At 39.1% G+C, this 13691-nt stretch overlaps 1 long non-coding RNA gene across 1 annotated transcript in view; it reads left to right on the top strand.

Moving 5' to 3' along the window:
- The window catches only part of LOC116784696, a 125792-nt gene that overhangs the window by 111323 nt on the left and 778 nt on the right, over nt 1-13691 (top strand). The gene's annotated exons all lie outside the window — the stretch shown is intronic.

Here is a 13691-nt window from a genome sequence, read left to right as displayed (position 1 = left end):
ATGAAAGGCAGGTCCTGCTTGACTAATCTGATCTCCTTCTATGACATGGTGACCTGATAAGTAGATGATGGAAAGGCAGTGGATATTGTCTATCTAGACATTGGTAAAACCTTTGGAACGATTTCCCACAACATTTTTCTGGAGAAACTGGCTTCTGTTATGTTAATATCTTTATCAGTGACCTGGAAAAGGGGATAGAGTGCACTCTCCATCATTTTGCAGACAACACTAAGCTGAGCGGGTGTGTTGATCTGCTGGAGGGTAGGAAGGCTCTGCAGAGGGATCTGGGAAGGTTGAATTGATGGCTAAGGCCGATTGTATGAGGTTCAGCGAGGCCAAGTACCAGGTCCTGCACTTGGGTCACAACAACCTCCTGCAGCACTACAGTCTTGGGGTAGAGTGACTGGAAAGTTGCCTTGCAGAAGAGGACCTGTGGGTGTTGGTCGACAGCCAGCTCACCATGAGCCAGCAGGGTGCCCGGGTGGCCAAGAAGGCCAATGCCAGGAGGGCCAGGGCAGTGAACATCCCCCTGTACTCAGCACTGGTGAGGCCACACCTGGAACCCTGTGTTCAGTTTTGGGACCCTCACTGCAAGAATTACCTTGAGATGTTAGAGTATGTCCAGAGAGGGGCAATGGAGCTGGCAAAGAGTCTAGAGTACAATTTTCACTTCAATTTTATCTTCATTGTATTACAAGTTAAGCAACTCACTGGGCAGAGAAAAAATTTCTGTGTAATCAAGTGGTAACTTTTCCAGGTTGTCTGTGCAGACTGAGTTCTCCATGATGGCAAATAATTAGCATGGCATGACTAACTCATATTAATGAACGCTACATTATGGGATTTCTATAATTTAATTCCTATTTAGCTCAACAATACTTCAGAGGGTGTATTCAGACAGTGCTGGCCGAGTTTAAGAATTGCCTGGTTTTAGTGGTCTTTTAAAAACAGTATCTCTTGTTTTGAGACAATTTGGAGAGGGTAGAGACTTTGGATGGAAGTCTCCTTCCTCTGATTCAATACCCCTGGTTCTCTCCAATACAGAGAGAGAGAGAGAGAGAGAGAGAGAGAGCAAACATACCCAGATGTAAGTGAAAAAATAACTCTTTATCAAGAAGAATGCTGAACAATACTGATAAAACTGAGTTGAGCTAATCAGAAAAATTCCCAAGCTCCTGCCCACTGGACCAAAACGAGATGGCAGTCAGCCTCCCTGCACCCATTAAAATCTGGCAGGAATAGTTTGGAAGGTCAACGCTGGAGTGAGGCTGCAGTGCTGGCACAGGCAGTTGGAGCTGGGCTGTGACTGGCAGGCCCCACAAGATGCCTGCCAGATCCAGCAATGAGACCCAGTTGCTGCAAATCCAATGGTGGTTGTAGTCCTGATTCTCTGAGGGGGTGGTAGAGGCTTGGGTGGTAGAAGTTCCCTGGAGTGAGGGAAGTAGACTCACAACTCGAAGTCCCAGTGTGGTTTTTTATTTGGCTCAGTGTAGGTGGGAACGCCTTCACTGGATAATTAATACCTGATTGTGGGACATTTCAAGAGTCTTTTACAACTTCTAAGCAGCTGTGGATCTGTTATGGATATCAGCAGAGTTGAATATCTTCAGGCCATGTGAGTGAATTGTCCTGGTGTCTCTCTGAGGGGATTTATAACAGATGAGTCATTTGTGTAAGAACAAAGAAACATTACCCAGCCAGTAGCCTGAGGTGTCATTCTTCTCCTAGGAGGGTACCACCCTTATCCTAAGTCTCTCTCCACAGTCTAAACTAGTGAGCATATTTGGAGAAAAGAGAAAAGAAAAGGTGGATACCAGAGTCTTTGCACTATAGATATAAAAGCCATATCCATTAACATTAGTGAAAGCATTAGGTCCAAGTCTCCATCTCTTCTGATCTTGCTCCTTTCAGTCTGCAGTTAACCTTCTCCAACAGATTCTCTCTAAGCACCTGTCTTGAGACTCTCACCTTTCCTTGTGAGGTAGAGAGAAAACATGTAGTAAGATCAGGCATCACAAGCAGAAAGATGTGGAATTGCTGTGTGTTTGGCTAACTTATGAGGACAGCTGAAAGCAGCAGGGTGGGAGACAAAGGGGCAGAAAACTAACATTCACAAAAGCTCTAGGTGGCTTGCTGTATGTTACTACAAAAAAAGTCTGTATTTGTTCTTTCTGAATAAAATCTCTGACACTATTGCTGAAAAACCAAGGATTTGATTGGTCCAGGTGTTTATTAGGGTTCCACAATATTATTACATAGGAGACATAAAAGAATAACAAAAGTTACGTAGGAAACGTAGTTTCTAAGCCAGAAACTGCTTGTCTTCTCTGGAAAATTCTAAAGCCAATGGGAAAACTTTGTGATATACATAACTGAATAAGTTAAGCCTGGTCTTAAAAAAAAAATTATCTAAAATTATTTTGAAATTATTTTACTTGCCCTTATGCTCTCTCAGTTTTGGAGTTTTTTTTCCCCAAATGGGACTTGTTCTAAATTGGAAGAAAGTTCTTAAAATCTCTTGTAAATATTTATATTTGATAAAAGCTATATATCACCATGTATCCTCAGGCATCCATTAAGTTCAAAAGTCATTGAACCATTTGTTTCATCCAAGTCACAAAATTAAATCTGTCACATAATGCCCTGTGGTAATTATACATCTGATTACGAGACTTGATTCTTTCTGATTTTGTTTGCTGTGATTGCTATTCCATCGTCACAGTTCAAAGTATTTCTCAGTGGATTTTCAAGATATAAATTTAGTTCCATCATATGCTTACTGGAAAGTTATCAGTCAGAATGTATCCAGAATGTTTTAATTGTCATTATACTGTCTGTATCTGCTTAAGTACCTTCAGAGGTATGTTTGTGAGAATGAGATGGATCCATAGGGAACTATGCTTATCACTTAATTTCCTTTTATCACTATGAGAAAAAAGGAACGTTACTTATTTAGTCATGTAAACATGTAAATGTGTCCTGTGTGCTTAAGTTCTTTGTGAAGTCAAAGTCCAAGACAGATAAATGTATGAAGACTAATACAAAATAGCTAAAAAATACATGGATTATTGCAACCTACAATTTTCAGCTCTTCTCCGAGACACTTGCAATCTACCTTTCTGCACAGGTTCCTTGCCCATTTTCAAAAAAGGAAGATATCTCTGTCCATCCAGAACTTCCTCCTATTAATCTGAAACAATCCTAGTGCACTGTATGTTACACAGTTAATGCTACTGTCTGGACGGGTCATCTTTGCCATCTATGTGGGTAAAAAAGCATTGTAGCAGTTATATGTCAGTCTGTAAAATTGCATTTAAATAAATGTTTTTTATTTTGAAAAGTAGTGTAAAATACGATATCATAAAATAGAAAGGAAAATTTTACACATTACTAAAAAAATCTTGTGTTAAAATGGCTGATTTTATGGTTAGGTCAATTTTAGTGTTTTCTTTGTGTTTTGGGCAACGGTTCTCCACTCTATATAACACAAAAAAATTTTTACTGTGACCAAGAATTATTTGGATGTACAAGTACAGAGTTTTAATTGGATTCAGAAATAAATGTGAGTTGTAGAACTTCCTTAGAATACCTCATGAAACCTCAGCTCCTGGACAGCTCCTATGACTGATATGCTAAATAAGGATGAATTTTTAATTGCTTAATAACATTTTCTAATTAGTATGTTATACTGTTTGCTTTTCCTTTAAACAAGGAACATTATTTGACTAAACTTATAGTTCTAATAATGATTATACTCATTACATGCAACAATGATCACATCCCTTTCTTTGAAATCTCGGATTACAATAAAATTAGTACCATCCCCAAGCGGCTTAAAGCCATTTACTGAGGCATGGAATGTCCCCACAGTTTGGTGGAAATTTGTGATAAAGTGAGAAGTTCTAGCGCAGGTATTAAAAAGATCATTTTTGCAATACAAGAAGACAAGTTTTCTGTTCCATTCTTGCTGAAAGCCTTATTTTTTGTTCTGGTTTACCGATGATGACTAGTTCACCTGAATTTTCAAATACAACAACAACAAAAGAAAAACAAATGAAAAGCAGTTTTAAAAATACCATTACAGGAAAAAATATTCTCTTCATGTAGCAGCTTCAAAATACTGACCAGTAATTGCTCTAGATGTTTGAACACAATCCTTGTACTGCTCTTCTGCCCAATAGAAGTGGATAATTCTACCTAGCATGCTTAAGCATATTAGTAAAATACATGAATAGAAATATCATGGCTTTTTTCTTTTCTTTCTGCTTTTCTGATTAGAAAAATTGCAAACAAACAAAAAAACCCAAACTATAATAGAATAAAAAGGAAACAACAATAAAGAGCTGGTAGATAGAAATGCAATGCTGAAAGCCTTTGAATTTAGCTTCCCTTGACAACCTATCTTGATGTTCTTTGTAAAAAATGTAGGAGACCTGTAAAGAGAGGAAAACAGCTCTCAAAACTAATTCCACAAGAATCAGAGTAAAGGCAGGCATGGAAGATTGAATCAAAGTATTTGAAACGTGGAATTTTTCTCAACTATAAGAAGTCTTGTTTCAAGACAAGCAGCTGTTTTATGAATATGAACAGTGTGTATATAAACAAATCACAATAGAAAGCTACACAGATTCTAATGATTCAGATTTTTCATATAATAGAAATTATCATAGCAATATGAAGAAGCTAAAACTGGAAATTTCTCTCTCTGCCATTCAAAAGGAATGTATGAATACCTGTGAAAAATGTTTTAAGATATCACCTTCTTGAGTGTCTTTCTCAGTATTAAGGATGGCTAAAATAATGTTTTTTCTGTATTAGCTCGTTCTGGTAAATGCAAAAAGGGAGTTTGAAGAAGGTTCTAAACCATGATAGTGATGCGTTTTGTAGAAACATTTCAGAGGAGGTGAGAAGAGAGGAAAAACTGTCTGGTTTTAAGACAGATTTTGATAAATACTAAGAAAAAAAATAAATGAAGTAGTTACTTAAAATAATGGGAGAATGACCTTTGCGGTCCAAAAGGCCCTTGTACTTAGTTTATTGGCAAGAAGAAGTGCAGCATATATATACATTTTAAAATGTATTATTTGCTTCTTATGAGACCTTACCACAAGATCAGAGAAGCAGGAACACTCAAACACAGCCTCTATGTGGTGGGAAAGAAAAGAAGGAGAAAAGGTGAGACCTCAGAAATAATTTTCTGCAGTCAGCTTAAGTGCTCTCAAAGCTGGGGTCTGAGGCTATAAAAAGGAAAGAATGAAAGATTTCAAATTACATCAAAGAGTATGTATATTTTTGTGTCATTAGTAATTAATGTATCTGTAGAGGATAGATGCAGGATACTCACAAACAGTGAGTATTTAACTCTGCTTCAGGACATCGCAATATTTCACAAGAGAGGTTAATGTGCCTTTCCAGTTGATTTGCTCTGCTGGACTGACACAAGGAGAAGTGAGGATCTGGTCTTGGTTCTCTGATTTCCAGAGTAAAATGTCAGGATCTTTAACAGAGTGAAAATTAGAATTAATTAGAAAACCAATGAGACAGTGTAAGGCTGTAAGATATTAAACATTTACCTACAAGAATCTGATAAAAATTTCAGAAAAGACTAAGGAGATCTTGTCTTGAATTATTTTGGTCCAATAGGTTTTAAAAATGTATGTTAAGCACCACTTCCTTATGCATTCCTGTCTGGACATAGGACACAAGATTTCCAGCTGTTTGGATCCTAGGGATCAGAAACACCATCCTGTCCCACCTGCTATACCAAATGTGCTGCCAAGGACTTGGGTAACTACACCTGCTCATCACCAGCCCATCCTAGAGTCCTGTTTGGGATATGAACAAAGGTTTTGTTTTGGAAAAGAGGGCTCAGGTGGGAGAGAATAGGAACCTCTGCAGACATATTGTTTTGCCAAAACATGGGGGCAAACAGCCCTCCTCCACACCATAGAGCTGGAATGCTGTGCCTCACATCTGCTTCATGCCCTGACCCCTCTCATGTCAAGGATTTTGTGACTAAATGTCTGGGAAGGTTGCTCAAACTCCAAACATTTTGTAACAAATCATGAAGTATGGGCAGATGAATCAAAAAGTGATTTAGTTCTTACAATCTTTAGGCTGTTTTCCTCAAAGTTACTGCACTGGATATTTTCAGCAATAAAAATTAATTTTTGATACCTCAAAATTTCCATATAAAACTGCAGAGACATATTGTGGCATAAATTATTCAAATTTAGCAGTGAAAGAATATTTTGATTATGTTTTTCATATCTCTTACATCAAATATAATATCTCTTGAAGGCTTTTCTATTCCACAAGCCATATATTTTAAACCTGGTGTATGCTACTGACATTAGCCATGTTCCTTGAAACTAATAAAGGAAAGAGTGCCTGTGAATCATAATTCTGAGCTGCAATTGTTTAATTTAATAAATGGAAATCAATTATTTTAGAAATATCAGATGTCATATTACATTTGTTTCATTGTATTAATTTCCATTAAACTTCGTTGACTTCAGATCATTTTAATGATTCTTCCCCTCTGGGCAAACTGTCATTTCAATCACTTGGAGATAGACTTTTTTCAATTAATTTTAAGACAGTTTAAAAAATATGCTTTCAAAAGAAATGGTATGAAAGAGGGTGAGAGATGAAAAAGTATTCAGATTAAAGCCTTAATTTTGACTAACAGGTATCATATCTACTACAGAATTCGAATCAGTTTGGCTTGTAGCCTGTATACTATTGCAACCAAGGGCTTGTATGCCTCCTCTGATGAAAGAAAAGCCTAAATTATGGCAAAACCCTCACTTCTTGCATGTATTTATTTTACTGTATTATAGAGACACTGCTCACAGAGGAATGACAGCCAGACATGCTGTATGAGATATAGTTCCTTGAGAAGTCACATCCATTAATGCTAACATTAATAATTAATATTTTAAGAGTTGTTTATTAAAGATGCAGTTGATATTCTAAACATTTTTTTAATCCTGCTGAAGCCCTAGGACTTCCTTTCATCCTTCCAGACTCTGTTCTTCATTGATCACTTGCTTATCTGAGGTCCTGTAAAGATTTGCAAACAGTCAGCAACAGGCGTTCTAGGACATGTAGCCAGTCCTCCATCTCTGTGTGTAACAGAATAGCAGAAAGACAGGATTACACTACTTTTAAAGAATGCCATTCTCTGCTATTCTTGTTTCCCACAAAACAAGATACATCAAAATTACTTTTTTCTGCCATTTACAGGTGAACAAAATTTTAGCCTTCTCCTTTCATGTGTAAAAGCCTGCTTCTATTTTACTTATGAATACCTTTATCCCAACTACGGGTAGTCCACAGCTGAAGTTTTAGATCATGACTAGCATGCACTAATCTGATCTCCACTTTGGTCTCCAAAATCTGCCTCTGAGACTCTTGAGTTACCCATACCTCCTGTCCTTCCAGCTTTCTGACTGAACCACTACACCTCTCTTGAAGTCAAAAGAAATATTTCTACTCTAACTGAATAACTGAATAACTAGCTTGCAGTGTGTCATTTTCAGCTGCTGCGCTTTTTCACCCTTCATCTCTCATAAACTGTGTAACTCTAGTCTGCAGTTAGAATACGTCTAACTCTTTGTTCCCATAGGACTCATTGAATGCGGCTTTCTTCATTTCTCTTGGGGACATCCCATGGGATGATCCATGATCTGCTGTTTGATCTCCAGAGTCTTCTCTGGGAAAAAAAAAAAAAAAAAAAAGAGACCTTGAGAATTGTCACGTAATCTTGAATTACACTGCCTGTCTTTATCCCAGCTATGCTACTTTGGTCTGATCAGGAGCGCCTTCCAGAACTGTTCAGACTTTGACAGCAGAAATGAATCAGAAGCTTTGCCAAGCATGTTTCCCAAGCAGAACTTTCAGATAAAGCAACAAAACCTTCACAGAGTGGATGAGAAGGAAGTTATCACTCATCTCTCTTTTCAATAAGCTGAGTATTCCCAGCAGAGTACTACTTTTAACTTCCTTTTTCCCGTTCACTCCCCTGTCAAAAGAAGAACCATTCTAAACCTCCACAGTGGTCTGGGAAAAGGAAGCTGCTGGCTGCTGCAGGAAAGGGACAAATTTGGGAATTCTCCAAAGGATGGAGATCACATGCATCCTGTAGTGTAAGCATGTTTGCTGCCGGGGTGAGTAATCTTTGTATCAAAGTACACATGATTCATATGCTTTAATTTCTCCATCCTATAAATACCTTGTGACTATATACTTTCAAAAGGAAAATTGCTGGAGTTGTGTACTTCAGTGGTTTATCATTTTGCAATGCTACTGTGCTGCTGTCTCATATTAGACCTGTTGTCACCAAAGAAAGAAAGAAGGTTTTATATTTATTGATTTAATTTCTAAGCAGAAGGACAAGGAACATGCCTGTTTACATGAAACGAACATGGTAGGCAGATGTTTAAACCTGTCCAGACAAGAAAGCTTCCCCTGTTTTCACCAGCAAAATATTTATGCAGACAGAATGGACACAGAAATGAAAATGTCCATATAGTACTTCAACATCCCTTCATTCACTTCTTCCCTGCAACCACAAGAGGCATCGAAACAGAATATATTGTTTTCTACTAGTCCATATATTCTTGCTAAAAGTAATGGCAATTAAATTAAGTACTGGTATAAAAGGAATAACTAATACTAAGTCAGGAAAAATGTTGCTTAATGTTTATGAGGTATTTAACACTGGTTTCAGTAATACAGTATTATTATTCCTGTGTAAAACTGACACTAAATAATTTAATGCCCATTATATTATCTGAAAATTGTCTTATCTAATAATGGCAAGTGAAAAATCCACCATTTAGTAATTCACACTATTCACACATGTTATATGCTTGATAGGTTTTAATTGGGGCTTAGAAATGGACCTTAGAGTAATAAAATATTCTTCTGAATGGGAAATTGTTCCTTTCCCTCAGCCTTTTTAATTCCTTCCTTTTCCTTTTTTTTTTTTAATTGATTTTTTATTCTCATGACACAAATAGTAAGTGACAGAAAATTTTCCCATGTTTGAAAAAAAATTACTTCTAATAAGATTTAAATGGTTTAAGAAGTTCTGGTCTACACCTTTCTCCCATTCAGGCTTATCATTGTATTAACTTATTAAATCAGAATAAAAGACTTACCAGCTTGAATTAATATCCCTCTGTGAGATGCTTGAATTTCTTTTCTTTCCCTTTTCTACCAGGGACAATAATTTCAGTGAATCCATTGCATATCCCAATAGCAGGGCATTTTCTGCCTTTAAAGAATGTAGTTGCCTTCCTAATGAAGTAGTGTGTATTGCAATATATTCAGTTACAGCAGTATAGTTTATCCAAATGAGGAAAAGAAGAAAAAAATACTGATTTTTCTACAGACTTTTTTTATTAATACTTTACATAAAGAGAAACCTAGGTCATTAATAGCCAAATCCTGTAAAGGTCATCAGTACTAAAATAGTTTCCCGAGTGAAATTCAGACCGTAGCGTTTGATACCTGGAGTTCCAATGCTGCCTTGGATGGGATCCACAGCAGTGTGAGGAAAGCATCCCAACTACCAGTCCATGCAGTCTCTTTGGGACTGTTCCCGGTCCAACAGTTTTGTTCAACTTTTACAAAAGACCAGACAGTTTTTTCTCTGAGCCTAGTCTGTAGCCTGGTTTAGACAGAATCCCAGAATCACAAAATATGCTGAATTAGAAGGGACCCATAAAGACAAGACCATCCCAAGAATAACAGCATGTGCCTGAGAGTATCATCTTGAACTCTGTCAGGTTTGGTGTTGTGACCACTTCCCTGGGGAGCCTGTTCCAGTGCCCAAACACCCTCTAGGTGAAGAACCTAATATCCAACCTAAACCCCTCCTGGCACAACTTCAGGTCATTTCCTTGGGTCTTGTTACTGGTCACCACAGAGAAGAGATCAGTGTCTACTCGTCTGTAGCTGGTTGGCCCTGGCTGGATAACACAAACCTACGGGACCAGAAGGGATCCATCCTTGGGTGATGAGGGAGCTGGTGAAAGAGCTCGCCAAGCCACTCTCCATCATCTACCAACAGTCCTGGCTCACTGGGGAGGTCTCAGATGGTTGGAAGTTGGTGAATGTCACTCTGATCTGCAAAAAGGGTTGCAAGGAGGACCCAGGAAACTACAGGCCTGTCAGCCTGACCTCGGTACCTGGTAAGGTTATGGAGCAGATCATCTCAAGTGCAATCACACAACACCTACAGGATGGACAAGAGATCAGACCCAGCCAGCACAGGTTTAGGAGGGGCAGGTCCTGTCTGACCAACCTAATCTCCTTTTATGATCACGTGACCCACCTGATGGATGAGGGGAAGGCTGTGGATGTAGTCTATCTGACACCGTCTCCCACAGCATACTCCTGAAAAAGCTGGCAGCCCACAGCTTGGACAGGGGCACTCTGTGCTGGGTTAGGAACTGGCTGGAAGGCCGGGCCCAGAGAGTGCTGGTGAACGGTGCTGCATCCAGTCGGTGTCTGGTCACTAGTGGTGTCCCCCAGGGATCAGTGCTGGGCCCAGTCCTGTTAAATATCTTTATTGATGATCTGGATGAGGGGTTTGAGTGTGCCATTAGCAAATTGGCAAATGACACCAAGCTGGGGGGGAGTGTTGATCTGCTGGAGGGCAGAAGGGCTCTTCAGAGGGACCTGGACAAGCTGGAGACATGGTCTGATTCCAACGGGATGAGGTTCAACAAGGCCAAGGGCCGGGTCTTGCGCTTTGGCCACAACAACCCCATGCAGCGCTACAGGCTGGGGACAGAGTGGCTGGAGAGCAGCCAGACAGAGAGGGACGTGGGAGTTTGGATTGACAGGAAGCTGAACAGGAGCCAGCAGTGTGCCCAGGTGGCCAAGAAGGCCAATAGCATCCTGGCCTGCATCAGGAACAGTGTGGCCAACAGGACCAGGGAAGTGATTCTTCCCCTGTACTCAGCGCTGGTGAGGCCACACCTGGAGTGCTGTGTCCAGTTCTGGGCCCCTCAGTTCAGGAAGGATATTGAGGTGCTGGAGCAGGTCCAGAGAAGAGCAACAAGGCTGGTGAACGGACTCAAACACAAGTCCTATGAGGAGAGGCTGAGGGAGCTGGGGTTGTTCAGCCTGGAGAAGAGGAGGCTCAGGGGAGACCTCATCACTCTCTACAACTCCCTGAAAGGAGGTTGTAGTCAGGTGGGGGTTGGTCTCTTCTCCCAGGCAACCAGCAGTAGGACAAGAGGGCTTAAGCTCTCTTAAGCTCTTAAACTCTACCAGGCGAGGTTTAGGTTGGATATTAGGAAGAAATTTTTTACAGAGAGAGTAATCAGACATTGGAATGGGCTGCCCAGGGAGGTGGTGGATTCACCATCCCTGAAGGTTTTTAAGATGAGACTGGATGTGGTACTTAGCACCACGGTCTAGTAATCATGACAGTGTTGGATGATCAGGGGTTGGACTTGATGATCTTGGAAGTCCCTTCCAACCCGACGGATTCTATTCTATGATTCTGTTAATCCCACCTTCATTCCTCACTTTTTTTAATGGTTGTGTGACTGTCTCTCTGTGCTGGTTGTCCTCAGAGGCCCAGGACTTTGTTTCTGTTCCCGCTTTGATGAGTAGTCAACTGCTCCTGACAATTTTACTTTCAAATTCAAGGTCTATGGTCAATGTATGCTCATTTAAGTGACTTCAAAATTCTCTCTACATAAACATTGTGTATATAAAATTCAGCTATGGGACCACAAGAAACAAACATAATAGATTAATGAGAAGGAGTGGAATAAATTTATCTTTAAATGAATATTCATAGTTACTTATTTTTCAATATTTGACCGGTAACTCTAGACAAAGAAAACAGGATGAGTAGGAAATAGACTGAAAAGGGAAGAACTTTAAAAATATTATAGACCCAAAGAAAAAATTCAACAGCATTAAATGTCATGTAGTGTGCATGATAGACCTTTTACTGGAAAACCAATACTTTGAGGCACTCGTTTGGACAGAAAACAAAAATATGGCCAGAATGACAGTACTGTTGGACACTTCCAGCATATCTTGGTTTTCTGTGAGTTTGACTCTGCAGTTATATGGTTGCATTTCATATGGTTGCACACAGGTAAATATAATCTTGACAACAACATCAGCAAATCCTTAATACATCTTTAAAAAGAGTTTAAAGGGAGTGTTAGCGTTTGTATTGAGATAACACCAGCTGCTCAGTTGCAAAATATAAGTGTGAGCTGCAGAAAGGATATTCCTCACAAAGCATCCAGTTCAAGCAAGAGTAGGAGCATTCAGACCTATTTAACTGTAGTAAAGTGTTAAGTTTTATTAGACTTTGTACAGTACAGGGCTGGTAAACGCTTGTTAGTTTCAGATGCCTACTAAAATTCTCTACTCTAAAGAGATTTAAATGTTTTAACTCAAAAATAAGCCTGGAAGTAATATGCTTTATTAGAGCAACTAGTACAGCTAAAGGCACGCAAGACTTTTTCAGGTCTTAAAGAGAAGAAACACACTTCAAACTTAATGCACGTGAAGCAAAATTGCTCTGACTTCAAATTTATTTATGTTAATTCATTTTTGCGGTGCCTAAATGTGCATTCGGCAAGTTGGGAAGTGGCAGGTGAACACTGGCAAGACTGATCAGAAAAGTTGTGTGCGTGCACTTGTCAGGGCGACAGGGATATTCACAGCAGAGAGGTCCATAAGGACCCATGGAAACACCTCCAGTAGCTGAGCCTGTGACCATGGTTTCATGACAAGGCAAGCTAGTGAAATGGGTCCTGCTCTGCCTTTCACCGCTGCTGGGGCTTGCTTGACACTGCACTGAGGCAGTTCAGAGCTATAACTAGCAGAAATCTAGATGCTGGGCTTATTCCATTCTCATGTAAAGATTTTGCTGTTGAGATCTAAATTCATAAAGAACTTTTGACTTTAAAAAATATTCATAAATCTCTGTATTTCCTTTGGTGAGACACATAGACAATAGAAGATTCTTATTCATAGAAATAGTGTAAGAAAAGGAGCCTGCTTCACCAAGAAGGAGTAATTTAAAAACAAGAAAGACATGCAGAAAAGGGTGCTATGGAAACAAAATCTGCACTTTCTTCCAAAACAGCTACAGTTTCTTACAAAAATTCACTACAATTCTCAACTTGTAAGAGAAGCAGAAATAAAGCTGAAGAGCTCTAGTCATCTCCAGTTTTAAAAATACTTTATAAATCTCATATTTTTCCTCAGTTTCTAGGTAGTATACAAGAGATGGAAAAACATGAAGTACTTGAGATTACACATTGGGTTAACATTGAAATGACATGTAATATTCTTTAGACCCCAGTGTATGTGCCATTGGTGTATGAGCCAGCAAAATTAATACCCTAAATTAAATGAGGTCCTTTTGTGACTAAGAATTAATCAAACTGTCTGTGTAAACACATATACGTGCACACATTCTTGGGCTCTTGTAAACTACCCGTATTTAAAGAAAAAAATTACCCTTTACCTTTCTTAAAATTTTCTCTCTTTGAACTGAGTTCTTGACATACGCATGTTGCATTTTATACTGTAATATTATATATACTGTTTCGCTGACTAGACTAAAACTCTGCTTATTATAAATTAGTCCATTACAATTTGGGTTTGCCCAGAAGCAGAAGCCTCACATCTGATGT

The sequence above is a fragment of the Chiroxiphia lanceolata genome, chromosome 3, assembly GCF_009829145.1.
Source record: "Chiroxiphia lanceolata isolate bChiLan1 chromosome 3, bChiLan1.pri, whole genome shotgun sequence".
Lineage (NCBI taxonomy): Eukaryota > Metazoa > Chordata > Aves > Passeriformes > Pipridae > Chiroxiphia > Chiroxiphia lanceolata.
This window is presented reverse-complemented; position numbering and strand designations above follow the sequence as displayed.